The sequence below is a fragment of the Schistocerca gregaria genome, chromosome 2 (assembly GCF_023897955.1).
Source record: "Schistocerca gregaria isolate iqSchGreg1 chromosome 2, iqSchGreg1.2, whole genome shotgun sequence".
Lineage (NCBI taxonomy): Eukaryota > Metazoa > Arthropoda > Insecta > Orthoptera > Acrididae > Schistocerca > Schistocerca gregaria.
Window position 1 is genome coordinate 413,871,299 of NC_064921.1, and position 26,121 is coordinate 413,897,419.

General features: G+C 44.8%; 1 protein-coding gene and 1 non-coding gene across 2 annotated transcripts in view; one reads left to right on the plus strand and one right to left on the minus strand.

Moving 5' to 3' along the window:
• The window catches only part of LOC126323429 (uncharacterized transmembrane protein DDB_G0289901-like), a 437,992-nt gene that overhangs the window by 86,999 nt on the left and 324,872 nt on the right, over nt 1-26,121 (minus strand). The gene's annotated exons all lie outside the window — the stretch shown is intronic.
• Trnam-cau (transfer RNA methionine (anticodon CAU)) lies at nt 820-891 on the plus strand. Its single transcript has one exon. It is a non-coding gene; the product is annotated as a tRNA-Met (tRNA).

Here is a 26,121-nt window from a genome sequence, read left to right on the forward strand (position 1 = left end):
CAAGGAATAGAAAAGCAACTGGAATCACTCAGCAATGACGAATGTAGTTCCTGCTCCAGAACGCCTCTATTTCCTGCATTCTTCACGCTTCAAAGAGCCATTATGTCCCACTTGCCAATAAACTTACCCGAAGAGAACACCGAGTGACACTTCTCAACTTGTGTTAAGATATTGTTGATACGAGAATAGTAGATCCTCCAAGATTGTCTAAATGATTGTCGGCTCGAGTACTTAAATTGAAGTGGTTCAGGTTTAGAACGTTTCTTCCATTTAAACTGTAGGAGAATTGATAATCGATTTGATTTCCAGGCAAAAAAACACCAATCTTGTGAACGGCGTAGAACTATTTCTAAATGAAAAAAAAAACTTCTGTAATTTTCGTATGACAACTTATTTATATTTTCCTTATAATTACTCGTCACGAGTCATATTTGCCTTTTAAATGTGTAAGAAAAGAGGTCAGTCACTGTGATGCAGCATGCTGCTAATGGTCTCTCTCCAGCAATCTCATCAGTGTGAAGGGGTTGCTGCTTGAGGCCGTATTCAGCTGCTCTCTGCTGTTACACGCAGGTACACGCTGTATCATGATACTGCACTCCACCTCAATCTACGTTCCTCACGTTTATCGATCGTATCAAGCGACCCGTCATAAAAATAAACGTATGCGCTGCAAGCCGTAGCAGCGGCGCGCACTTCCTCGCACAGGCCGTATACTCCGTGCTGCTGCTGCGTGACGCACCGGAAAGCCACGCAAAACCGGAAAGATTGCATCAGCCACTTCAACCGTATAACTAATGTGTCAGAACCCGGTTGCAACGAAGCAGAGTGGCGCAGTGGAAGCGTGCTGGGCCCATAACCCAGAGGTCCGTGGATCGAAACCACGCTCTGCTAAATATTTTTGTCATCCTTGTACCAATCGTCTCAGTGTGTATTAACAAAGAATGATTTTCTTTCGAACACGTCAATGTTGAACATCCATACTAATTTTTTGTTTCAGTTTCACAGCAAACTGTTCATACCAAGCTTTGGAAATATAGACCAAAGGGTCACGGGGGCCAGAAATCGAGGATAGTGTGAAGTGGAATATTAAGGAAACCGTCATTTTCTCTCTTCACATCTTTTGAGGGTAAATTACACGTAGATGATCATCAAACAACTTCTGTAAAGCGCTAAAGATCTTTTTGTTTGTTTTAATAAAGCTGAATCTTTCGTAGTGACTACAATACAGAAAATATGTATTGTTTCTGTAAATCGATGTAAAGTGACAACGCCTGCCGTTAGAAAGTAATGCAACATTGTGTCTCAAAATTTCTGGTAATGGATGCAGCGGACTGTAACTGATGATAAAATATTGCAACTAACTATGAAATTATTTTCAGATGTTTACCCCTAGTCCTTACTAATCGAAGACAATAACTAGTCTGATTCAAAGAAGTGCAACGCATTTTGTAATAAATTTCTTTCATCATTAAGAAAGTACAATTCAAGAGTTGTGCAGTTGCTGTTCAAGACAACTGGTAAGAAAACACTCTTAGACGTGAAGAAGTTTATTAAAACTTTAGAACCACTCACTAGCAAGAAGTATGACGAATACATCATTTATATTACGATATTACGAGAAAATCATAGTAAGAAGTAAAATTCACGAGCATGACAGTTGCACGAAGGAAAGTCAAAATACTACTAATTTACTGCGAGACACAGGTCTTCCTAAGTTTATACTAGGTGATCTTTTAGTTGTATCAAATTAATTTGCCGTCCTGTCTGTAGAGAAGATTTTCCACTTCTGCTGTTGGTGTTACAATTGGTGTTATTATCTAATCGGGTCAAATGGCTCTGAACACTATGGGACTTAACGTCGGAGGTCATCAGTCCCCTAGAACTTAGAACTACTTAAACCTAACTAACCTAAGGACATCATACACATCCATGCCCGAGGCAGGATTCGAATCTGCGACCGTAGCGGTCGCGCGGTTCCAGACTGAAGCGCCTAGAACCGCTCTGCCACAGCGGCCGGCTATTATCTAATCATCATCCCGTAGTTCACATATAAAGTCCGTTCCTGGCACAGTGTTAAAACAGTAATGGTTCGGTATTTCTACTTTCACACAGAAACTTCGCCTGTCGACAGGTGACAGCCCTGCGATCAAACGTTTCTGGCAATTTTGAAAACAGCTGAGCAGTAGCACATGAGATCTTAAGTTTTCTCTACAGGTTCCGAATAGACCAAACTCTTTACACGGTCCCGTAGAAAAGTCTGTTGGAGTTAGATCTGATAATGATGCTATGTCTCAGAGATGTATTGCCCTTAGAGAACCAACCAAGTGTTTTCTATAGTAAACTATTAGATGTGCTCAGTCATTTGTCGGCGTTTGTAAAAATAGGTTTTTGCTTCTTGTGTTGACCCAAGTTCAGTAGCAAAGAATTATATAACTCAATAAATTTAAAAAAATAATAAAATCAGATCTTTTGCTCCCCGCATATTATACAAAGATTCTAGTGCCATACTGAAAGAAATATGAATGCTTGAAACTCTGAAATCCGAAACCCGAATTCGCCATCACGACATCCTAGACCTGTGAGCGATACGAAACTGTTGTTGGAAGCCAGCAGGGGCTCAGTATGGCATAAGACGGCTTGGCCTCAAGGCGACAGTTGTACGTTATTTACGGCAGCGTTCTAGTTGCCTGTTGCCTGGAAGTTCCAAGTTTCTTATTTCAAAATTACTATTGTCTACTTCCGTACACAACCGCCTTAATATTTATCACATCTTGATTGGGTTTAACCTTGTCAAGGTTTATTGCTTTCAGGGGAAATGCATTATTGACATCATATTACACGTATCAATTTTCAGAGCTGAAAGAATACATAAGAGTCAGAAAAAATATCTTAAAAACTATAAGTACGTTTCCTGAATTGGCCCACATTGTTACAAAGCCACAAATGATTTATTTATAAATACGGAGTAGTAACCGCGATGCCTTTCATTTCCATGACTTGAGGTCAGAACAAAGAATTATGAGTGGTAAACTTGTTCTCCGCGGCTGGGGCTGCTCGGAGAACAGAGCAGACAGGCCGTTCCTGCTGATTGCAGTATTTCAGTCACGTCTGGTCGGAACACGTGGTCAGCTCGTGGAAGTATCTGCGAATGCTTCGCGGCAATTTCGACGCGGCTGGGAGCGTGATAAATTTTCTAGAACCGGCCGTCCATTAGCTTCTCCCCAGCAGCAAGATAATTAAACAGAGAGACGAGTGTCAGGTCCTAGATTACACATGAATAACAAGCCGCCCGATGCAAATTGCTGGAACGCAGTACCGGAGTCGAACAGAGCTGTAGTGCAAGCAGCGAGGTTTCGCGTGCGCCAGCCACGCAGCAGTGACGTGAGTTGTCCAAACAACGTGCAGCAGGCGCTTAATGCAGCGCGAGCGAAGTGTTCAGCTCAAGCCACTGGCTTCTAGATTTGGCGTTAACGCGCGTTCGATGTTAGTGCTATATTAAAAAGGCAGTAGTTGAGAAGGCAGTGAGACAGCGTTGCAGGCTATCCCCGATGATATTGAACCTGTTCATTGAGCAAGCAGTGAAGAAGTTAAGGAGATATTTGGGAACGCATTTGAATTCAGGAAGAAGAAATTAAAACTTTGAGGTCTGCCGACGGTATTGCAGTTCTGCCAAAGACGGCGAAAAAAAGAAAAAAATAGTTGAACAGAACGGATAGTGTATTGAAAAGAGGTGATAAGCTGAACACCAACAAAAGTAAAATAAGGTAACGAAATGCAAGCGAATTAAATCAGGCGATACTGAGAGAATTGGATGGGGAAATGAGACACTAATACTAGATGTTAAAATTTGCTATTTGGGCAGCAATATAACTGACTGTGGGGCTAAGTAAAAAGAATATAATATGTAGACTGCCAATAGCAAGAAAGTACATTAGAAAAAAAGAACTGTGTCAACAGTGAATATGCGTTTAAATGCTAGGAAGCTTTTCCTGAAAGTATATGTGTGAAGCGTAGCCTTGTACGAAAGTGAAATGGGGTGACGAAACAATTCATATAAGCTTTTGAAATGTGTTGCTATAGAAGAATGCTGAAGATTACATGACTGGATCGGATGAATGCTGATAAGGAGAACAGACATTAATGTGAAACTTATTAAACGTAGGGATCGGTTGATAGGACACATCCTAGGCATCAAACAATTGTCAGTTTAGTGATGGCGGGAAGAGTGTGTGTACGTGGCGGACAGGAGGGGGGGGGGGGGCGGTGTTTGTGGGGGGGGGGGGGGGGGAAATTGCAGAGGGAGAACATTGCTGGAATACATTAAACAGGTGCAAATACGTGTAGGTTGCAGCAGTTATGCAGAGGTGAAGGGGATTGTACAGGACAGACTGCTGTGAATGAGTCGCATTACGCCAGTTTTCGCACTGCAGGTTGGTTGGTTGATTTGGGGAAAGGGACCAAATAGCGAGGTCATCGGGAAGGATGGGGAAGGAAGTCCGGAGGCCGGGTCATTTCAAAAGAATCATCCCAGCATTTCCCTAAAGCGATTTAGGGAAATCACGGAAAACCTAAATCAGGAGCCGGACGCAGGTTTAAACCGTCGTCCTCCCGAATGCGAGTCGCACTGAAGGGTGAGAACAGCTGAAGGAACTCGCTCGGTGTGTAATCCGGTTTTATGTTCATGGTCCCTACAGGAACAGTACACAGCGAGTTAAAGAACATTCCACCAGAAGACTTCTTGGAACTTCGTATGTATGTTTTCTGTATTAGGCGAGTTCATGTGATGCAGCCGTTCTGTTACGTTCTCCCCTGAGTCGCCACAAACCTGTTACTACTAGCTCTATCCTTCTTCGAACACGACCGCTTCCAAGCATAAAACCATGAAGCTATAAAAGTGTACCAATGTCCGCTGAAGCTTACGTGAAACGAAAGTAATCCCCGTTGCTCCATACGCAGCGCAATGAATCCAGTACTACTTTGTAATGATACGTTAAAGCTGTCTACCCGTGCAGGATTCGAACGCGAGGACTGTTCTGCCTGGCAGGGATCCGGTTTCGAGTCTCAGGCCCGTCAAAATTTTCTTTAGATCTTAAATCGGCCATGGGACATGAAAATATCTAACGTATCGAAATGTAAATGAAACAAACTAAGCATGTAGAAACTCCCATTCGATGCGAAATGCGTTTGAGTAATTTTTGTGGCAAGCTTCCAGAGACTGATGAGAGTTGTTTGCTGAACATTTTGATGAATGATAAAGGAGTTAGTTATTAGTATAATGTTATTGCATAATCGCCCCCACCCCCGGTGGAGCTTCGAGTTAGTCTTCCCTTGGTCATGGGAGTGTGTGTTGTCCTTGTTGTAAGTTAGTTTCAGTTAAATTAAGTACTGTGTAAGCCTAGGGACTGATGACCTCAGCAGTTTGGTCCCATAGAACGTATCACAAATTTACAGTATAGCATAATCTTTTCAGTTGTTTAGTTGATGTACTTCATTCACTTGATCGTTTTCGAAATTGTAAGATTTCATCTTTAGATGTGTTTGTGGCAGTTCAGTTCAACCAAAACGATGAAGTACATAAAGTTATCCAAAACGTAACCATGTCGAGGGTCATCAGTGGAGTCGTAAGCATAAAATATGCCAGTTCTTGTGTTAATCAGTGCCAATGCAAACATATAGTAACCTCCCCAAACCTCGTTTTCGTTGGACACGAACGAACGATGAATCACACGCAGAAAAGAAGTTTTGTTCCCTGTGGCTCGTAGCATTAGTATTCGTACGGTTTTTACTCCAACTAGTTTCATATTGCACGGATACTTGTGAAAACGCATGTAGTGCAGAATACTCAGGGGACACAGAGTAATACAGGACGCAGTTTACGTACGGTACTGGACGTAATAGTAGGTCTACATATCTGTTTCCTTAGAGAAGCTGTTTCAGGTGTTGACCGTCACAGTCCCGACAGATTGTAGCCACTTATGCACCATGCGCAGCTGCAGACACTGAACAATGCCAGGAGATAGACGTACAACATCAGCGGCGATTATTACCGTAGCAAGCAATTCTATTTCAATAGCTGCTGGAGTCAGGAAAGCTAGGTTTATCACGTGACCCTGCGAGAGACATTCCTCAATGCTATGTCTCCAGAATGAGCTTTCTGTGTGGTCTGGTAAGCGATATAACCATGGAACAGAAAAACCAAAACAGTATGTCACTATTTTATTTATCAGGTTCCGTGGGACCACGTGAGCCAAAGCTACTAGGGTCGTGTAAGAGATCTTACGATGGAGTATAAGTACAGACACGAGGGCAATGACGTATACGAAATTCGCTAACTGACACTGCAGATCTGCCAGATCGCCCTTTTCTTCTACGAATATTCTAGTAGTGAAGATAGGTGCATTCAGTTTCTGCATAAGCCCTACTTTACAAGCGACACACAACCTGTACTGCACCTAAACTGGACGGATTACACTGAGGCGCCCCGCTGGAGACCAAGGGTTTCTTGTTCAGGGAGAGGGAGCAAACTTCTCTTTCTGGCACCGAGGTGGCGATGATACATAAAACTACGGTTTTATTTTATGTTGGTACAGTTTGCACAGTGACGTCAGGCAAGTGTCAGTGTGATTTGCAGAATAGGTTTGTTTATATTACTTTTGAAATAAGTTTTCTTGGATGTGTTTCACTCAGATGGATGAACGGAAATGTCGTGTCGTCACAAAATTCCTTGATTTTGATGGTTTATCAACGACAGAAATCTATCGACAGTTGGCAATGTTTGTGTGTAATCAACTGCGGTATTTCTGAGCAATATTTAAACCGTTTTAAAACGAATCACACTGATCTTGTACGTCAATTCGTTACCGTGCGCTAGGTGTGGGTAAAGGATCTCACGCCGGAAACGAAACACCAGGAAAAGCAGTGAGTGAAGGTTGGTGGCAATGTACTAAAGAAGACGAAGTCGTTTTCATCTACCTGGCAGGTTGTGGCCAGTATTTCATTTTTTGTTTTGTTTTTGTTGCCGCGCGGGATTAGCCGAGCGGTCTCAGGGCGCGGCAGTCATGGACTGCGCGGCTGGTCCCGGCGGAGGTTCGAGTCCTCCCTCGGCGATGGGTGTGTGTGTTTGTCCTTAGGATAATTTAGGTTAAGTGGTGTGTAATCTTAGGGACTGATGACCTTAGCTGTTAAGTCCCATTAGATTTCACACACATTTGAACATTTTTTTGTTTTTGTTGTAATAGTTATTCTTCTTATTGAGAACATCGTAAAGGAAAGAATAGTAAGTATCGAATGTTATACGAGTTGTTTGAAAACAACTTGATGGAAAAATACCCGAAAGAAGGATTGGATTGCAAAACAAAGAAAAAGAAAGAAAATATAAGACTTGTCGGAACTTACACCATTTTAACCAGATATGGCACTCTACCATTATCCTCACATGAAATGAAATAAAGAATCCGACAAAGAAATTATGGTTGTCGTAAATAACTACTTTACAGATGTCTCGGAAGCACAGTTCATAGATTTAAGTCACTTTGTAAGGAAACGTAGGGCTAAATGCATTGAGCTGAACGGAAAATGTGCACGTTTTCGACACGGGAAACACAAACTTCCATCTCCAGCTCGACAAATCTTTAACTTGTCATAGTGTCAGAACGCTCAGCTGACATTCACGATAACGGACTGAGCGATGTGGCGCTGTATTGAGACATTGGGCTCGTTCTTGAGTGGACGGCGGTTCAGATGTCAACGTGGCTATACAGATATGGGTTTTGTACGGTTCCTCTAAATAGCTTAAGCCGAATGCAGGGATGGTCCTTTGTAAACGACACGGTTAATTTCCTTCCCAATATTTTCCCACCACCAGCTTCTGCTTAGTCTTTAATTATTTGTCGTCGACGGAACGTTAAACTCTTTTCTTAGTTCTTCTCCTTCCCTGATAAGCCTTAAAGTCTGTCGATAGTTGAGATACACCAAGTTTACCGTGGGTGGATAAAAATGTGGAAACGCCAAAAACACAAAACATTACCAACCGTAATACAGTGTAGGAAAACCATTGACATTCACAATAGCTTCCAGTCGTCTCGGAATGGATAAATGTACGTCCTGCGTGATTCTCAAGGGAATGTTGTACCATGCTTCCTGCAAATTAGCGGCAAGTTCGAGTAACGATGATGGAGGTGGATAGCGATCACGTACTCTTCTCTCCAAAGGCTCAATGATATTGAGATCTGGTGACCGTGGCGGCGAGGGGAGAAGTGACACTCCATCCTCCTGGTCACAAAACCAGTCCTTGACGAAGCGACCTGTATAAACAGGCACCCTTTTGTCTTGGAATATAGTATCATCATTGGGGAGCGAACATTATACAATGGGACGGAGGTGATCGCTCAAAGTAGTCACACAGTCCTTGGAAGTAATACGACGTTCCAGACTAATCATGGGGTTCCTTGGAATACTACTATATGGCTGCCAAACTCATCGACGAAGCATCACCGTGTTTCACTCTTGGGACGTAAAATCCAGAAGTTGGAAAGAGCGTGTAACAACACTCATCCTACCGAATGACTTTCTTCCGTTGCTCAGCGGGCCAGGTTTTATGGTTTCGGCATCATGTTTTCCCGTTACGAGCATTTTGGAAGTCCAGTTCGCCATGCAGTTGCCTGCTTACTGAGCTGCATTCCTTTGTTTTGGTGCTGACATGGTTGGTGAATGCGACATTCAGTGCTGCAGTGACTTTGGCAGCAGTGGTCGTCTCAGTTTTGGTCTGAGTCGTATTCATTAACTGCCCTTCGTGACGACTCCACACACAAGTTTTTTTCCCACAGTGTGACTTAACGCATAGTGTTTTCCCACTTTCTCTGCATGTGGTATACAACTTCGATACGGTGCCTCTTGAAAATTGGAATTTTGTGGTAAGTTCCTACGGGACCAAACTGCTGAGGTCATCGGTCCCTAGACTTACATATTACTTAATCCAACTTTAACTTACGCTAAGGACAACATACACACCGATGCCCAAGGGAGGACTCAGACCTCCGACGGGGATAGCTACACGAACCGTGGCAAGGCGCCCAGACAGAGCGACACCACTTGATACACCAAACACTTCTGTTACATAAGATTAAGGAAGCGCCCACCATATGAGCTTCAACAGGTTGCCCACGTTCGGAGGCACTGACCTTCGACATAATGCACTCACAAGTATACAGAACATTATTCTGATAACGACTAGCCACGTACTGAGGACACTAGACAGTTGTCGTTCACGGTCAAATACAAAGGCGCAAAAAAGTGGTTCAAATGGCTCTGAGCACTATGGGACTTAACATCTGTGGTCATCAGTCCCCTAGAACTTAGAACTACTTAAACCTAACTAACCTAAGGAGATCACACACATCCATGCCCGAGGCAGGATTCGAACCTGCGACCGTAGCAGTCGCGCGGTTCCGGACTGAAATGCTTTTTTTTTTTTAATCTCATTTTGTTCTCTTGTGTTCGTTGCATCTGCTCGGGGCGGACGTCGTAAGACATCCATTTATGTTCGTTGTTGATCGATTGACTCAGTTTTTTTTTTTTTTTTTTTTTTTTTTTTTTTTTTTTTTTTTATTACAGAGGGCGCGTAAAACCGCTAGACCACCGCGGCCGGCTACAACGGCGCAACCTGCAGGCATGGCTAACATTTTTCTTCAAGCATGCGATTTCTCGCAGTGTTCCCATATTTTTGTCCAACACATGTATTAATATAACAAAGAGTTACGATACTCAGAATTAGATCTCGCTTGACGGTTGAGGCCTAACTGAACAGTGTCCAAGTATATTTATTTGGGGACTTGGAGAAACCCTAACGTCCACTCTCTGGGATCGAGAGGCAGGGATGCAGCGCACTGTGTGAAAGAGTTGCTGCCGGACTGCTGGTGCGATTGTCTGTGCGAATCGGCTGCGGGGCCTGTGGGACGGGTTCCACCGGAAGAGGCCTCTTGCTTGCAGCTGCTGCTGCCGCCCCTAGCGGACCCCTGCCACTCTGCCAGCGCTGCCAAACAAACCACGACGCTGTAACTGCCACTCGGCACAGCGCTACTTCGAGGTACAGGTTTTGTAATTAAAGCCCGGGCCCATCACAGTCGCGGGAAACGTCGGAAGCACGAGGGCTCCTGTTGTGTACATAGTTCCGCGTAGTCAGCGCGTACACAACTTTCCCACTACAGCGCGCCCCGCTAAGCGCAACAGCGCAGGCGCAGCGCTCGTCCGTCTCCGCACTACGAGATGGCGCTGTCATAGAGACGGACCAAATTCTGCTTCCGCCGTTCCGCGCATTAATATGTAACGCAGCCAATGAGATTGCTGCTAACATAGAACCTTTTCTCCTTGCGGAGCACATTCGCGCAGTGATACATGAACGCGCGAGGTATTATAACGAGTGTACAGACCTCCGATTAGTCAGTCTGCATCAGTCTGCACCAGTCTGCATTTGTCTGCATTAGTCTGTACCAGTCTGTACGAGTTCTACATTTTTCTGTACCAGTCTATAGTCAAGTTTCAGTCTGCGCCTAATAAGATTACCATATTCCTGTACATAGCCATGAAGATAAATGTATAAATACTTTTGTCAAGTATCAGAGATATATGTGAGAATAAGATTAACGTACTAATAGTAAAGGAACTTCAGATTGTCAATTGTAAATAGCATCCAGAACCAAGTTAAGTAATTTTTATGCTTGTTATTATTTTAATAAGTGTGTGTGAAAATTAACCAAGTTCTGTTTGAAGTTGGTCACCGTCAATCTGCTACTCTAAGCGTGCAAGTGGAATTTCTATCGTCTGACCTAACGGCAGAAGATAAACACGCCACGATAAGACCACGAGACATACCTACTTCGTTAGAGCGACAAGTCAAATAATCTGATGGTGTGTGTACTGAAGGTTTTACAGTACGCTCACCACAGCTCCGAAATAAAGACGTGCCTCCATACCGTCTTTCGGCCAAGTACGAGCGCAATGAATCCTCGCAGCTGCCTGTACCAGCATCGAGCAGACCGATAATTTACCCCTTTTCAGTGAGATTTGTCACAAACTGAAAATCAAAGTCGGTGAACACGTGGTAGACCAAGTCAAAGACCGCACGACGGACGAAGTAAGGCGAATGTAGGAAGCGGACTAGGAGAAACATAGAAGTGTATCGCGCCAAAAATGTTTGCTTGTGTGAAACATAGCAACTATTTCGAGAAATACATTTCTGACAATGTGTGTCTGGAGCAGAGAAGAAGTTAATAACGGCCCATTGGAAACCCGGAAAAGAAGCGTTTGAGATGTGGTGCTGTAGCTGTAGAGGCGATGGAAATTAATGGGAAGGAGATGATAAAGGGTGAAGAGATTATCTATCGAATCGGCGAGGATAATAATATACGGAAAAAATGAGCTAGAGAAGTCGATGAGCTAAAATGACACGCATTAAGACATCAGGTTCAAATGGCTCTGAGCACTGTGGGACTTAGCATCTGAGGTCATCAGTCCCCTAGAACTTAGAACTACTTAAACCTAACTAACCTAAGGACATCACACACACCCATGCTCGAGGCAGGATTCGAACCTGCGACCGTAGCGGTCGCGCGGTTCCAGACTGAAGCGCCTAGAACCGCTCGGCCACACCGGCCGGCAAGACATCAGGGATGACAGTTAAAAATTATAGACAAAACGACAGATATCGGAATATATAGAACAAATAATTGAGAACGATGGGTGTACAGGGTGTTTATAAGTTAGTTACACAAAAGTGACCTTTAATTGAGAAAAAGGTAAGCAACTTAGAGAAATGTTAGATGAATCAGCATATCTTCAAGTTTTATTTCCAAATGTTCAGTATGTCTACCTTTTTTAAGACAGCAAGTGTCCCATCTGTGATCAGTTTCCCGCCCGATCCTATGCAGCAGGCATTGATGTATGGTGGAAGCTGCTTGTGCTGTCCGTTGTTGCAGCTAGTCGGCGTTTCCAGGAAGCGGAGGAACAAACACTTTGTCTTTAATGTGACCCCACACACAGAAGTCCATTGGGGCTAACTCGGATGTCGTGCTGGCCAGAATATTGATCTACAACGTGATCGCTTTTCAGTTTTGGTTGTTGATAACTTGATACCAGTGTCTGAGTTTAATTTGTACAGCACTGAAGATAATCACCATGTGATCGAAAATCGATTCTGCTATCAATAACATATCAATATTACTGCCAACGCTGACCTTCCCTTTAATTTAACTTTACAGTTAATGTGGGGCCGCCCCCTATTGCTGCAAAATAAATTCAGTGTCCCTATACTGTTGTAATTGAGGCATTGGATAATGTTAAAGCATGTCCAGATAACGATACGCCAGTTACAGCTGACTCAGCAAAAAAGGACCGTATATTTTGTTACAGGTTACAGCCCAGAAAAACATTGACCCTAGGTGAGTTCCGTGCATGTTCGATTACGCGACGTGATTCCTGCTCACTCTATAACCGAACAATATGCCGATCCACCTCAGGTATGAAAGGTGGCTTCGTCGCTGAACGCGGCACTGCGCAAGCCCTGCACCGTTATACGAATCAAGGATGACAGCTGGAATAAGTCATTCGCACACACCGCCTAGCGCGACCATCAGAAGCTAAGTGTCAGGCGGGAATAAAACTTGAAGACGCACTGCATTCAGTACTGTATCAAACATTTCTATAAGTTATTTACTCTTTTCGCAATTAAGGCTTTTTTTCAGTCATCGGTCTTCTGACTGATTTGATGCAGCCCGCCACTAATTCCTCTCCTGTGCCGACCTCTTCATCTCAGAGTAGAACTTGCAGCCTACGTCCTCTGTTATTTGCTGCCCCGCGGGAGTAGCCGAGCGGTCCAGCAGTCATGGACTGAGCGGCTGGTACCGGCGGAGGCTCGAGTCCTCCCTCGGGCATGGATGTGTGTGTTTGCCCTTAGGATAATTTAGGTTAAGTAGCGTGTAAGCTTAGGGACTGATGACCTCAGCGGTTAAGTCCCATAAGATTTCACACACATTTGAACATTTCAGCCGGCACGGTAGCTCAGCGTGTTCGGTCAGAGAGCTGGTTGGTCTCTGTAATAAAAAAAACTGAGTGGAAGGATCAACAAACGAACTTGAACGGATGTCATGTGACGTCCGCAACGACCAAACCCAACGATTAACAATGAAAAAAAAAAAAAAGAAGAGAGGTCTAAGGGGCTGCAGTCATGGACTGTGCGGCTGGTACCGGTGGAGGTTCAAGTGCTCCCTCGGTTATGAGTGTGTGTGTTTGTCCTTAGGATAATTTAGGTTACGTAGTGTGTAAGCGTAGGGACTGATGACCTTAGCAGTTAAGTCCCATAAGATTTCAACACATTTGAACTTTTTTTTTTTTTTGGTTATTTGCTGGATGTATTCCAATCTCTGTCTTCCTCTACAGTTATTACTTTCTACAGCTCCCTCTAGTACCATGGAAGTTATACCCTGATGTCTTAACAGATGTTCTGTCATCCTGTCCCTCCTCCTTGTTAGTGTTTTCCACATATTTCTTTACGCTCCAATTCTGCGCAAAACCTGTTCATTCTTTTCCTTAACAATCTACCTGCCGCTCGGAGTGGCGGCGTGGTTTGAGGCGTCCTGTCACGGATTGCGTGGCCCTTCCCGCCGGAGATTCGAGTCCTCCCTCGGGCGTCGGTGTCTGTGTTGTTCTTAGCATAAGTTAGTTTAAGTTGGTTTAAGTAGTGTGTCAGTATAGGGACCCATAATCTATGCAATTTGGTCCCTTAGGATTTCACACACATTTGAACATTTTGAACAGTCCACCTACTTGTCACAATTCGTCTCCAGCATCAAATTTCAAATTCTTTGATTCTCTTCTGTTCCGGTTTTCCCACAGTCCATGTTGCACTGCCGTACAAAGCCGTGCTCCACACGTACATTCTCAGAAATTTCCTCCTCAAATTAAGACCCGCGTTTGATACTAGTAGACTTCTATTGGGCAGGAATGCCCTTATTGCCAGTGATAGTCTGTTTTTGATGTCCTCCATGCTCCGTCTGTCATTTGTTATTTCACTGCCTAGGTAGCAGAATTTCTTAACTTCATCTACTTCGTGACCATCAGTCCTGCTGTTTAGTTTTTCGCTATTCTCTTTTCTGATACTTTTCATTACTTTCGTATTTCTTCGATTTACTCTCAATCCACATCCTGTACTTATTCGGCTGTTCATTTACACGATTTTACATTGTCGAACACTTTTTCCATGTAGACAAATCGTATGAACATATCTTGATTTTCCTTCAGCCTTGCTTCCATTATCAACCGCAACGTCAGAATTGCCTCTCTGGTGCCTTTACCCTTCCTAAAGCCAAACTAATCGTCATCTAACTTCTCCTCAATTTTCTTTTCCATTCTTCTGTAAATTATCCTTGTAAGCAACTTGGAAGCATGAACTGTTACGCTAACTGCCCGCTCCTATCAGCTCTTGCAGTCTTCAGAATTGCGTGGATGATATTTTTCCGAAAGTCAGATGGTATGTCGCCGGACTCACATATTCTACAAACGTGAATAGTCTTTTTGTTTCCACGTTCCCCAATGACTATAAAATTATGATGGGATATTATCCATCCACTCTGCCTTATTTGATCGTAAGTCTTCCAAAGTTCTATTAAATGCTGATTGTAATACTGGATCCCCTACCTCTTCTAATCGACTCCTGTTTCTTCTTCTATCACATCGGACAAATCTTGCCCCTCATACAGGCCTTCAGTGTACTCTTTCTACCTACCCGCTCTCTCCTCCTCTGCATTCAACACTGGAATTCCCGTTGCACTCTTAGTGTTATCGCCCTTACTTATAATTTCAGCGTAGGCTGTTTTGACTTTCGTATCTGCTGAGTCAGTCTTTCCGACAATCATTTCTGTTTCGATCTCTTCACATGATTCATGCAGCCATTTTGTCTTAACTTCCCTGCACGTCCTATTTACTTCATTCCTCAGCGACTTGTATTTCTGTATGCCTGAATTTCCATGAACATTTTTCTACTTCCTTCTTCCATCGATCATCTGAAGTGTTTCTCCTGTTACCCATGATTTCTTCGCAGTTACTTTCTTGGTACCAACGTTTTTCTTTCCAAGTTCTGTGACTGCTTTTTTAGAGCTGTCCATTCCTCTTCAAATGTTCTGCCTACTGAACTATTCCTTACTGCTGTATCTATAGCCTTAAAGAACTTCAAGCGTATCTCGTCATTCGTTAGTATTTCTGTGTCCCACTTCTTTGCGTTTTGATTCTTCCTGACTAGTCTCTTAAATTTCAGCCTACTGTTCATCACTACTAAACTGTGATTTGAGTTTATATTTGCTCCTGGTTACGCCTTACAATCCAGTATCTGATTTCGGAATCTCTGTCTGACCATGATGTAATCTTATTGAAATCTTTTCGTATCTCCCGGCCTTTTCCAAGTATACCTCCTGCTCTTGTGATTCTTGAACAGGGTATTCGCTATTACTAGCTGAAACTTGTTACAGAACTCAATTAGTCTCCTTCCTCTCTCATTCCTTGTGCCCAACATTTTCTTCCACTCTTTACCCTATAACTGCAAAAAATGGTTCAAATGGCTCTCGCTTCCCGCGCCCGGGTTCCCGGGTTCGATTCCCGGCGGGGTCAGGGATTTTCTCTGTCTCGTGATGATTGGGTGTTGTGTGATGTCCTTAGGTTAGTTAGGTTTAAGTAGTTCTAAGTTCTAGGGGACTGATGACCATAGATGTTAAGTCCCATAGTGCTGAGAGCCATTTTTTTAATCAAATAGTTATGAGCACTATGAGACTTAACTTCCAAGGTCATCAGTCCCCTAGAACTTAGAACTACTTAAACCTAACTAACCTAAGGACATCACACACATCCATGCCCGAGGCAGGATTCGAACCTGCGATCGTTGCGGTCGCGTGGTTCATGACCGCTCGGCGACCCTGGCCGGCCTACAACTGCATTCCAGTCCCCCATGACTATTAGATTTTCATCTCTCTTCATGTACTGTATTACCTTTTCAATCTCCTCATTTACTTTCCCTATCTGTGCATCTTCAGCTTGCGACGTCGGCATGTATACCTAAATTATCGTTGTCGGTGTTGGTTTGCTGTCGATTCTGATAAGAACAACCCTATGACTGAATTGTTTGCAGTAACACACTCTCTGCCCTACATAACGAATCCTATTCATAACGAATTCTACTCCCGTTACATCATTTTATGCTGCTGTTGATATTGTCCTATATTCCTTGTCTTCTTCCCGTTTCACTTCTCTGTCCCCTACTGTATCAAGATTGAGCCTTTGCATTTCCCTTTACTGATTTTCTAGCTTCCCTAGCACGTTCAAACTTCTGGCATTACACTCAGCGGCTCGTACAACGTTATCCTGCAGACTACATGTTCTATGGATGCACGTTGTGTGCGTTACATGCAGTGTTTTCCATTGCCTTCTACATCCTCATGCCGTTGACCATTGCTGATTCTTCCGCCTTTAGGGGCAGTATCCCACCCTAAGGATAAGAGAGTGCCCTGAACCTCTATCCGCTCCTCCGCCATCTTTGACAACGCCGTTCACAGAATAAGGGTGACGTCTTATGCCGGAAGTCCTCAACACCCAATTCTGATTATTTATCAAAATTTAAGCGGTAGGGGGTTTCGAACCCGGGACGGAGAACGTATTGATTAGCAGTCAAAGACGCTACCCCTTTTTTATCTCATTTTGTTCGTTATCGTTCTTCGCGTTTGTTAGGGGCGGATGTCCCATGACGCCCGTTCAGGTTACTCGTTTATCCGTTCACTCAATTTTTATTGCAGAGGGCAGCCTACCCTCTGACCGAACACGCTGAGCTACCGTGTCAGCACCCCCTGACCACGGGTACAAGTCGAGTGCCCCTTACATTTACATAATACCTGAATTATAAAGGTTAGGCGTGGGTTTTAAACTCGCAGTCAGTACTAGATGCATTCAATGTGTTGTGTGTGTGTGTGTGTGTGTGTGAGTGTGTGTATGTGTGTGTGTGTGCGTGCCATTCTCGCAATGACATCGATAACAGCGCGAGTTGCAAATTCCGGAGGGCTGTGCCTCGCCATCCGATTCCAGAGCCAAATATTTAACCTTGATTGTTGTTGGGTGCCTCTTAAGAAAGTGGACGCATTAACGAAGTAAGCAATAGTCGGTCACTCATTCTGTCGCTATGAGATAGTGCAGAAGATTTTTAGCAAGCAGTTTGTTCCGGGTGTCATCAATTATACATGGCAGAGCAGTGGTTGGCCATTAGTTGGCACATTCGCCAGGTCACGAGGCTGTCAACGTTCTGGACGGTATGCTGCGGGACTCGGTTCTCTCGTTGGTGCCAGGTCTCCCCCCATCCACCCTTCCCCCTCCTGTTGGCCCTGCTATTAGGATTTGCAAATGCCAATGAACTTACGCAGACCCTGCCTTTGTGAGACAGTCTCTCGAAGAGCAACCACCTCATTTGCGGCGCTTCTGTACCGGTGGCCTGCCGAGATAAGGGGCGCAGGCTCGCGAGTGTTTTGCCGTGTTTCGCATATGTCTTGCGGAGCGCAACAAGTGAGTCGCATTTGCCGTCCGGCGCCGCCATACGTCAGCCCGGCCCGTGCTCTGCGACAGTTAAAAGCCGTCGCGGCCGAACCTTTAGCCCGGCTTTCAGCATCTGCTTTTGTATCTATATTCCGCAAGCCATCTTTTGGTGCGTGGCGGAGGTTATTTCCATCTCACTAGCATTTCTCTTCTTCCCCGTTCCATTTGCGAATGGTGCGTGGGAAGAACGACTCTCGATAAACTTTGGTATAAGCTGTAATGCCTCTGATTTTCTTGTCGTCGTCATTTCGGGATACGCATTTGACAGAAAACGCGATCCTCGTTGTTATGTACGATCCCGGAACTCTCTAAGATGCACAACGCCTGGTTTGTAGGGCCTTCCACCGGACTGTATTGTACGTCTCCGTAACGCTTTTGCGCTTACTTAACTACCCCGCGGCGAAACTCTCTCCCATTAAGCAGTACTCAAAAACTTCTCTTACTAGATTTTTGTATGTCGCTTCGTCTGTGTATCAATCACATTACTACAAATTCTTCTTGTGAATCTCAACCCGGCAAAGTTTTTCCTACCATTGGTTGCTTCTACGTATTTTCGGTTGTTACAGTTTCCAGTTGCTTATTGCCAATAGCGTAATCGAACGGTGATGGAAGTCTTCGCATAGTGATCAGCAAAGCGTTACATTTATTTAAGTTCAGGGTCAGTTGCCAGGCTGTGCACCAATCATTGAACCTTTGCAGGGATTGCTGCAGTTAACTACAGTCTTGTGGCAGTAATAAATTTCCTACAGACCGAAAAGATTCTCTCCACGAATAAACATGATTTTATAAAGCATCGCTCATGTGAAACTCAGTTTGCCCTTTTCTCACGTGATATACTACGAACTATGGATGCAGAGAAACAGGCAGATTTCATGTTCCTTGATTTCCGAAAAGCAGTTCACATGGCACCCAACTACAGACTCTTAACGAAGATATGAACAACACAATAGGTTCTCAGCTACTGAGTGGCACGAAGACCCAGTATGTTGTTCTCGACGGCGGGTGTTCACAGGAGACAAGGGTATAGTCAGGACCGCTATATATACACTCCTGGAATTTGAAATAAGAACACCGAGAATTCATTGTCCCAGGAAGGGGAAACTTTATTGACACATTCCTGGGGTCAGATACATCACATGATCACACTGACAGAACCACAGGCACATAGACACACTCAACAGAGCATGCACAATGTCGGCACTAGTACAGTGTACATTCACCTTTCGCAGCAATGCAGGCTGCTATTCTCCCATGGAGACGATCGTAGAGATGCTGGATGTAGTCCTGTGGAACGGCTTGCCATGCCATTTCCACCTGGCTCCTCAGTTGGACCAGCGTTCGTGCTGGACGCGCAGACCGCGTGAGACGACGCTTCATCCAGTCCCAAACATGCTCAATGGGGGACAGATCCGGAGATCTTGCTGGCCAGGGTAGTTGACTTACACCTTCTACAGCACGTTGGGTGGCACGGGATACATGCGGACGTGCATTGTCCTGTTGGAACAGCAAGTTCCCTTGCCGGTCTAGGAATGGTAGAACGATGGGTTCGATGACGGTTTGGATGTACCGTGCACTATTCAGTGTCCCCTCGACGATCACCAGAGGTGTACGGCCAGTGTAGGAGATCGCTCCCCACACCATGATGCCGGGTGTTGGCCCTGTGTGCCTCGGTCGTATGCAGTCCTGATTGTGGCGCTCACCTGCACTGCGCCAAACACGCATACGACCATCATTGGCACCAAGGCAGAAGCGACTCTCATCGCTGAAGACGACACGTCTCCATTCGTCCCTCCATTTACGCCTGTCGCGACACCACTGGAGGCGGGCTGCACGATGTTGGGGCGTGAGCGGAAGACGGCCTAACGGTGTGCGGGACCGTATCCCAGTTTCATGGAGACGGTTGCGAATGGTCCTCGCAGATTCCCCAGGAGCAACAGTGTTCCTAATTTGCTGGGAAGTGGCGGTGCGGTCCCCTACGGCACTGCGTAGGATCCTACGGTCTTGGCGTGCATCCGTGCGTCGCTGCGGTCTGGTCCCAGGTCGACGGGCACGTGCACCTTCCGCCGACCACTGGCGACAACATCGATGTACTGTGGAGACCTCACGCCCCACGTGTTGAGCAATTCGGCGGTACGTCCACCCGGCCAACCGCATGCCCACTATACGCCCTCGCTCAAAGTCCGTCAACTGCACATACGGTTCACGTCCACGCTGTCGCGGCATGCTACCAGTGTTAAAGACTGCGATGGAGCTCCGTATTCCACGGCAAACTGGCTGACACTGACGGCGGCGGTGCACAAACGCTGCGCAGCTAGCGCCATTCGACCAACACTGCGGTTCCTGGTGTGTCCGCTGTGCCGTGCGTGTGATCATTGCTTGTACATCTCTCTCGCAGTGTCCGGAGCAAGTATGGTGGGTCTGACACACCTGTGTCAATGTGTTCTTTTTTCCATTTCCAGGAGTGTATATATATTCTGGCGGACAGGAAGAGCAGCTGTGTGCGGTTGTTTGCTGATGATGATGTGGTGTACTGGAAAGTGTCGAATTTGAGTAACTGTAGGAGGATACAAGATGATCTAGACAAAATTCCGGTTGGTATGATGAATGGCAGGTATCTCTAAACGTGCCCGCCCGTTGGCCATGCGGTCTAACGCACGGCTTTCCGAGCGGGAAGGAGCGCCTGCTCCCCGACACGAATCCGCCCGACGAATTTGTGTCGAGGTCCGGTGAACCGGCCAGTTTGTAAATGGTTTTTAGGTGGTTTTCCATCTGCCTCGGCGAATGCGGACTGGTTCCCCTTATTCCGCCTCAGTTACCCTACGTCGGCGATTACTGCGCAAACAAGTTCTCTACGTACGCGTACACCACCATTACCCTACCACGCAAATATAAGGGTTACACTCGTCTGGTATGAGACGTTCCCTGGGGGTCCACCGGGGGTCGAACCGCACAATAACCCTGGGTTCGGTGTGGCGTGGCGGAGGGGTGAAGTGGACTGCGGTAATCGCCGTGGGGTTGTGGACCACTGCGGTGAGGACGGAGCCCCTCCGTCGTTTCTAGGTCCACGGTTAACATTCAATTCAATTCAGTTGAATCAAAATCTAAGTCAATGCGGATGAGTAGGTAAAACAAACCCGTAATGTGTGGATACAGCGTTAGTGGTGTCCTGCTTCTTGCAGAGACGTCGTTTAAATATCTAGGAGTAACGCTGCAAAGCGATATGAAAGGGAACGAGCATGCGAGGATTGTGATTGAGAAGGCGAATGATCGACTTGGTTTTATTGTGAGAAGTCCAGGTAGGTTTGGTTCACCTGTACAGGAGACCGCACACAGAACGCTAGTGCGGGCTATTTCTGAATACTGCTCGAGTGTTTGAGATCTACACCAGGTCGGATTAAAGGAAGAGTCGAAGCAATTCTGAACCGGGCTCCTAGATTTGTTACGGTAGTTCCGAACGACACACAAGTGTTACGGAGAACATTCGGGAACTCCAATGGAAATCTCTTAGGGAAGGCGACGTTCTTTTCGCAGAACACTAGTGAGAAAATTCAGAGAACAGGCCTTTGAAGCTGACTGCCGAACGATCCTACTGCTGCCAACATACATTTCGTTTAAGACCCACGAAGACAAGATGTACAACAAATCAGGTCTCGTATGGAGGCACATATACGGTCGTTTTTCCCTCTCTCTATCAACGAATGGCACAAGGAAGCAAACGAGCGGAAGTGGTACGGGATACCCTGCGCCACACACGGTCCGGTGACTTTCGGAGTATATATACACTACTGTCCATTAAAATTGCTACACCACGAAGATGATGTGCTACAGACGCGAAATTTAACTGACAGGAAGAAGATACTGTGATACGCAAATGATTAGCTTTTCAGAGCATTCACACAAGGTTGGCGCCGGTGGCAACACCTACAACGTGCTGACATGAGGGAAGTTTCCAACCGAGTTCTCATAAACAAACAGCAGTTGACCGGAGTTGCCTGGTGAAACGATGTTGTGATGCCTCGTGTAAAGGAGGAGAAATGCGTACCATCACGTTTCCGACTTTTATAAAGGTCGGATTGTAGCCTATCGCGATTGCGATTTATCGTATCGCGACATTGCTGCTCGCGCTGGTCGAGATCCAATGACTGTTAGCGGAATATGGAATCGAGGGGTTCAGGAGAGTAATACGGAACGCCGTGCTAGATCCCAACGGCCTCGTATCACTAGCAGTCGAGATGAATGGCATCTTATCCGACTGGCTGTAACTGATCGTGCAGCCACGTTTCGATCCCTGATTCAGCACATGGGGACGTTTGAAGGACAATAACCATCTGCACGAACAGTTCGACGACGTTTGCAGCAGCATGGACTATCAGCTCGGAGACCATGGCTGCGGTTACCCTTGACGCTGCATCACAGACAGAAGCGCCTGCGATGGTGTACTCAACGACGAACCTGGGTGCACGAATGGCACAATATCATTTTACACATGAATTCAGATTCTGTTTACAGCATCATGATGGTCGCATCCGTGTTTGGCGACATCGCGGTCAACGCACATTGGAAGCGTGTATTCGTCATCGCCATACTGGTGTATCACCCGGCGTGGTGGCATGGGGTGCCATTGGTTACACGTCTCGGTCACCTCTTGCTCGCATTGACGGCACTTTGAACAGTGGACGTTACATTTCAGATGTGTTTCGACCCGTGGCTCTACCCTTCATTCGATCCCTGCGAAACCCTACATTTCAGCAGGATAATGCACGACCGCATGTTGCAGGTCCTGTACGGGCCTTTCTGGATACAGATAATGTTCGACTGCTGCCCTGGCCAGCTCATTCTCCAGATCTCTCACCAACTGAAAACATCTGGTCAATGGTGGCCGAGCAACTGGCTCGTCAGAATACGCCAGTCACTACTCTTGATAAACTGTGGTATCGTGTTGAAGCTGCATGGTCAGCTGTACCTGTACACGCCATCCAACCTCTGTTTGACTCAACGCCCAGGCGTATCAAGGCCGTTATTACGGCCAGAGGTGGTTGTTCTGGGTACTGATTTCTCAGGATCTATGCACCCAAATTGCCTGAAAATGTAATCACATGTCGGTTCTAGTATAATATATTTGTGCAATGAATACCCGTTTATCATCTGCATTTCTTTTTGTGTAGCGATTTTAAAGGCCAGTAGTGTAGACGTAGATGTAGAAGTTGGTCTGTTGATCAGAATAAAACAGTCTCAAAATTTTGCAATGAGATAAAAGATGAAATAAACTGAATAGGGAAAGGAGCTTTCAGCAGTGGGCCACAGAGTCCGGTGTAGCTTTTACATTAGTTACGGAGACAGCAGTGAGGCGATCGTGGGTGCGTGCCTATCGCAGTGGACCGGCTCCCCGTTCTAAGTGTCTTGTTCGGCAGGACTGGCCGCTCCGTTATGTGCTTAAACGTGCCGGGCTGCCGCGTCGTAGCCGTCCGGCGGCGTGTTAGACGTCTGCACCGCCCATCCCCGGCCCCCATCAAATGAGCAGCCACCACTTTGCTCTCAGCTCTCGACGGTCGTCACTGCATAGCATTACGACTTGGACTCCGGTGTTAAGTGCAAATGCACGTGTAGCATGCACGGCGATCTCACTTGTCTGAAACATAAGTACCTCGAGAAAAGTACTTTCAGAGAGTCTTCTTTTCCTGTTTTCTTTGCAGCTGCGTGAACTGGAAATTGATGTCTTTCTGTTTTCTTGGGACAACTGTGATACAATTTCGTAATCGGGCGCCGAAGTAAAGTCGATCAAAACTCTAACAACAAACTCTTTCACCCAAACCAAAATTTACAACAAGTGAATTTAATTTTGCTCTTATACCTAAGACGTACTCATTGATAACAGCACAACAGTGCTGATTGTTAGCTGATTCTATCGATACTACACTATTATTCCAAAAATTTGTTATAGGATTCCTGTAAGAAATCCTCATTTCCTATGTTGAATTCACTTTAACACGTTACCCCAAATTCCGCTACCACGAACTGAGGATCTATAGCAATCAAAGACTATAACAGATTTCATTGCGGACTTACTTATTTGGCTAACCTGAAATTGAATCAAGTATTAAGAAAGGAATTTGTTCTACAATATGAAAATTTAATTAAGCGAACGTTTTAGCTGATGCTGGCCGGCAAAACATCATCTTTTATACACGCAGCTGTAATCCAACTGCTTCTGCTTAAGTAACTAAACTAATATAAATCTCATAATATTAAATTCTCCATAACTTCTGAAACATTACAGACTCGAGAAAACTAAGACCAGCTTTGGAATCAGCACAAAAATTCCTTTAGAATGAGACTATTTACAGATATATTGTCATTCGTTTGAAATCTCGAAAAACTTTTCCCTTGTTTTACTTTTCTAAGATGGCAGTCAGTTTAGTAGAAATAATAGTGGACTCAAGTATGGTTGCTACCAACTCTCATTCACACAAATTTGGTTTGCAACACCAAATCGCTTTTAAGTTTATTACAATATAAATTAAAATCGAGCTAACCATTGGGTAGCTAAATTCTGTTATCAAACTTACGGTTATATTTAGTTTTTTAATGTCACATCCCTTAGACTGGCAGGACTGAGATGTCTTTAAATATATTTTTGCTAGATTCCAAGGTCATTGAGACAGAGTTAATGTAAGTTCCGTAGACCTGATATACTTTTAATGTGTGTGAATGACAACCTAATGTAGATTAGCAGTATTGCATAAAGATATCCCGTGTGAGTTATACACATCTTTTATGAATTGTTTACGAAACAAATACAGAACTGCGAAGACATGTTTTGAGTTATAAAAATTTAAATTGTGCATACGTACAAAATCTGATAGCACAAGTGAATTGGAGTAACTGCTGCCTACAAAGTCATCACATTACACTGATAAAATCCGCAAGTTGGATTTGTGGCACACTGTTTTGAATGGGAGCCCAGACTTTGTTTTTATCGACTCCAGCCATACATAACACCACACCATCAAAAACAATATAGCATTCTAATCTCGCACAACTGGCTAGGGATTTAAAGAACCGTTCAAAAATTCGACAGCAATTACTTACAAAATCACAGATCACGTAAATCAATTCCTCTTTCGGAAATAGACAATTCAATTGAGATTTTTTTGGGAATGAGGATCATGTGCAAGTTGAAATGATGACGCAGGATCGTCTGCTCATCATACAACTTCTTCTTCGGCCTTTCGAGAGTTTCGTAGAATTTCATTCTCATATTATTTTTTGTTAAGTCGCGAAGTTCATGAGTGACATGATGTAGCAAACAGCGCCTAACCGGAATACAAAAGATAGCCTCCATGTTATTCGATGACTGAGAGAGGTTTCCTTGCGGCGCGGGATTAGCGGAGCGGTCTAGGGCGCTGCAGTCGTGGGCTGTGCGGCGGGTCACGGCGGAGGTTCGAGTCCTCCCTCGGGCATAGGTGTGTGTGTTTGTCCTTAGGATAATTTAGGTTAAGTATAGTGTAAGCTTAGGGACTGATGACCTCAGCAGTTGAGTCCCATATGATTTCACACGCATTTGAAATTTGAGGACTTTCCTTGTATAATGAATTCTTGAGCTGGCACAAAACCAGTGCAAAATGATATTTTTACATATACTGAGATAAAATTTAAGTTATAAAAGCAAATTGTATCCCCTGTATTTCACCCTGGAATAGAAAGAGATTTACGTCTGCTAATTTACCATTCAGATTGAACTTTTCCTCACACTCTATTTTAACGTTGAAAATAATGATACAGAGCCACGGAGGAAAAAGTCTACGAAATTGATTCTCTCAAGGGTAAGTCAGCCCATTACAATATTAAGGAAGTTTTAGGCATATAAGAAACAAAATTACATAGCTGGAATGAATTTATTTTCCAAACATAATGGAAAAAGTGTCAACATTGACGTGGCAATGGTCATGGGACACCTCCTAATATCGTGCTGGACCTCCGTTTGCCCGGCGTAGTACAGCTACACGACGTGGCATGGACTCAAGAAGTCATTGGAAGTCCCCTGCAGAAATATTGAGCTATGCTGCCTCTATTCGTTCATAATTCCGAAAGTGTTGCAGGTGCATGATTTTGTGCACAAACGGACAAGTCGATCAAGTGCCACAAATGTTCAATGGTAGTCTTGTCGGGTGATTTGGGTGACCAGATCATTCGTTCGAATTGTACATAATATTCTTCAAAGCGGTGGCACGTCTCAATACTATCCATAAAAATTCCATCGTTGTCTGGGAGCATGAAATCCATGAATACCTACATATGGTCTCCATGTAGCCGGCCACAATCATTTCCCGTCAGTACTCGTCAATGATCGGTTCAGTTGAACAAGAGGACCCAATCCATTCCATGTAAACACAGCCCACACCATTACGGAGCTACCACCAGCTTGCGCAGTGCCTTGTTGACAATTTGAGTCCATGGTTTCATGGGATCTGCGCCACACTCAAACCCTACCATCAGCTCTTATCG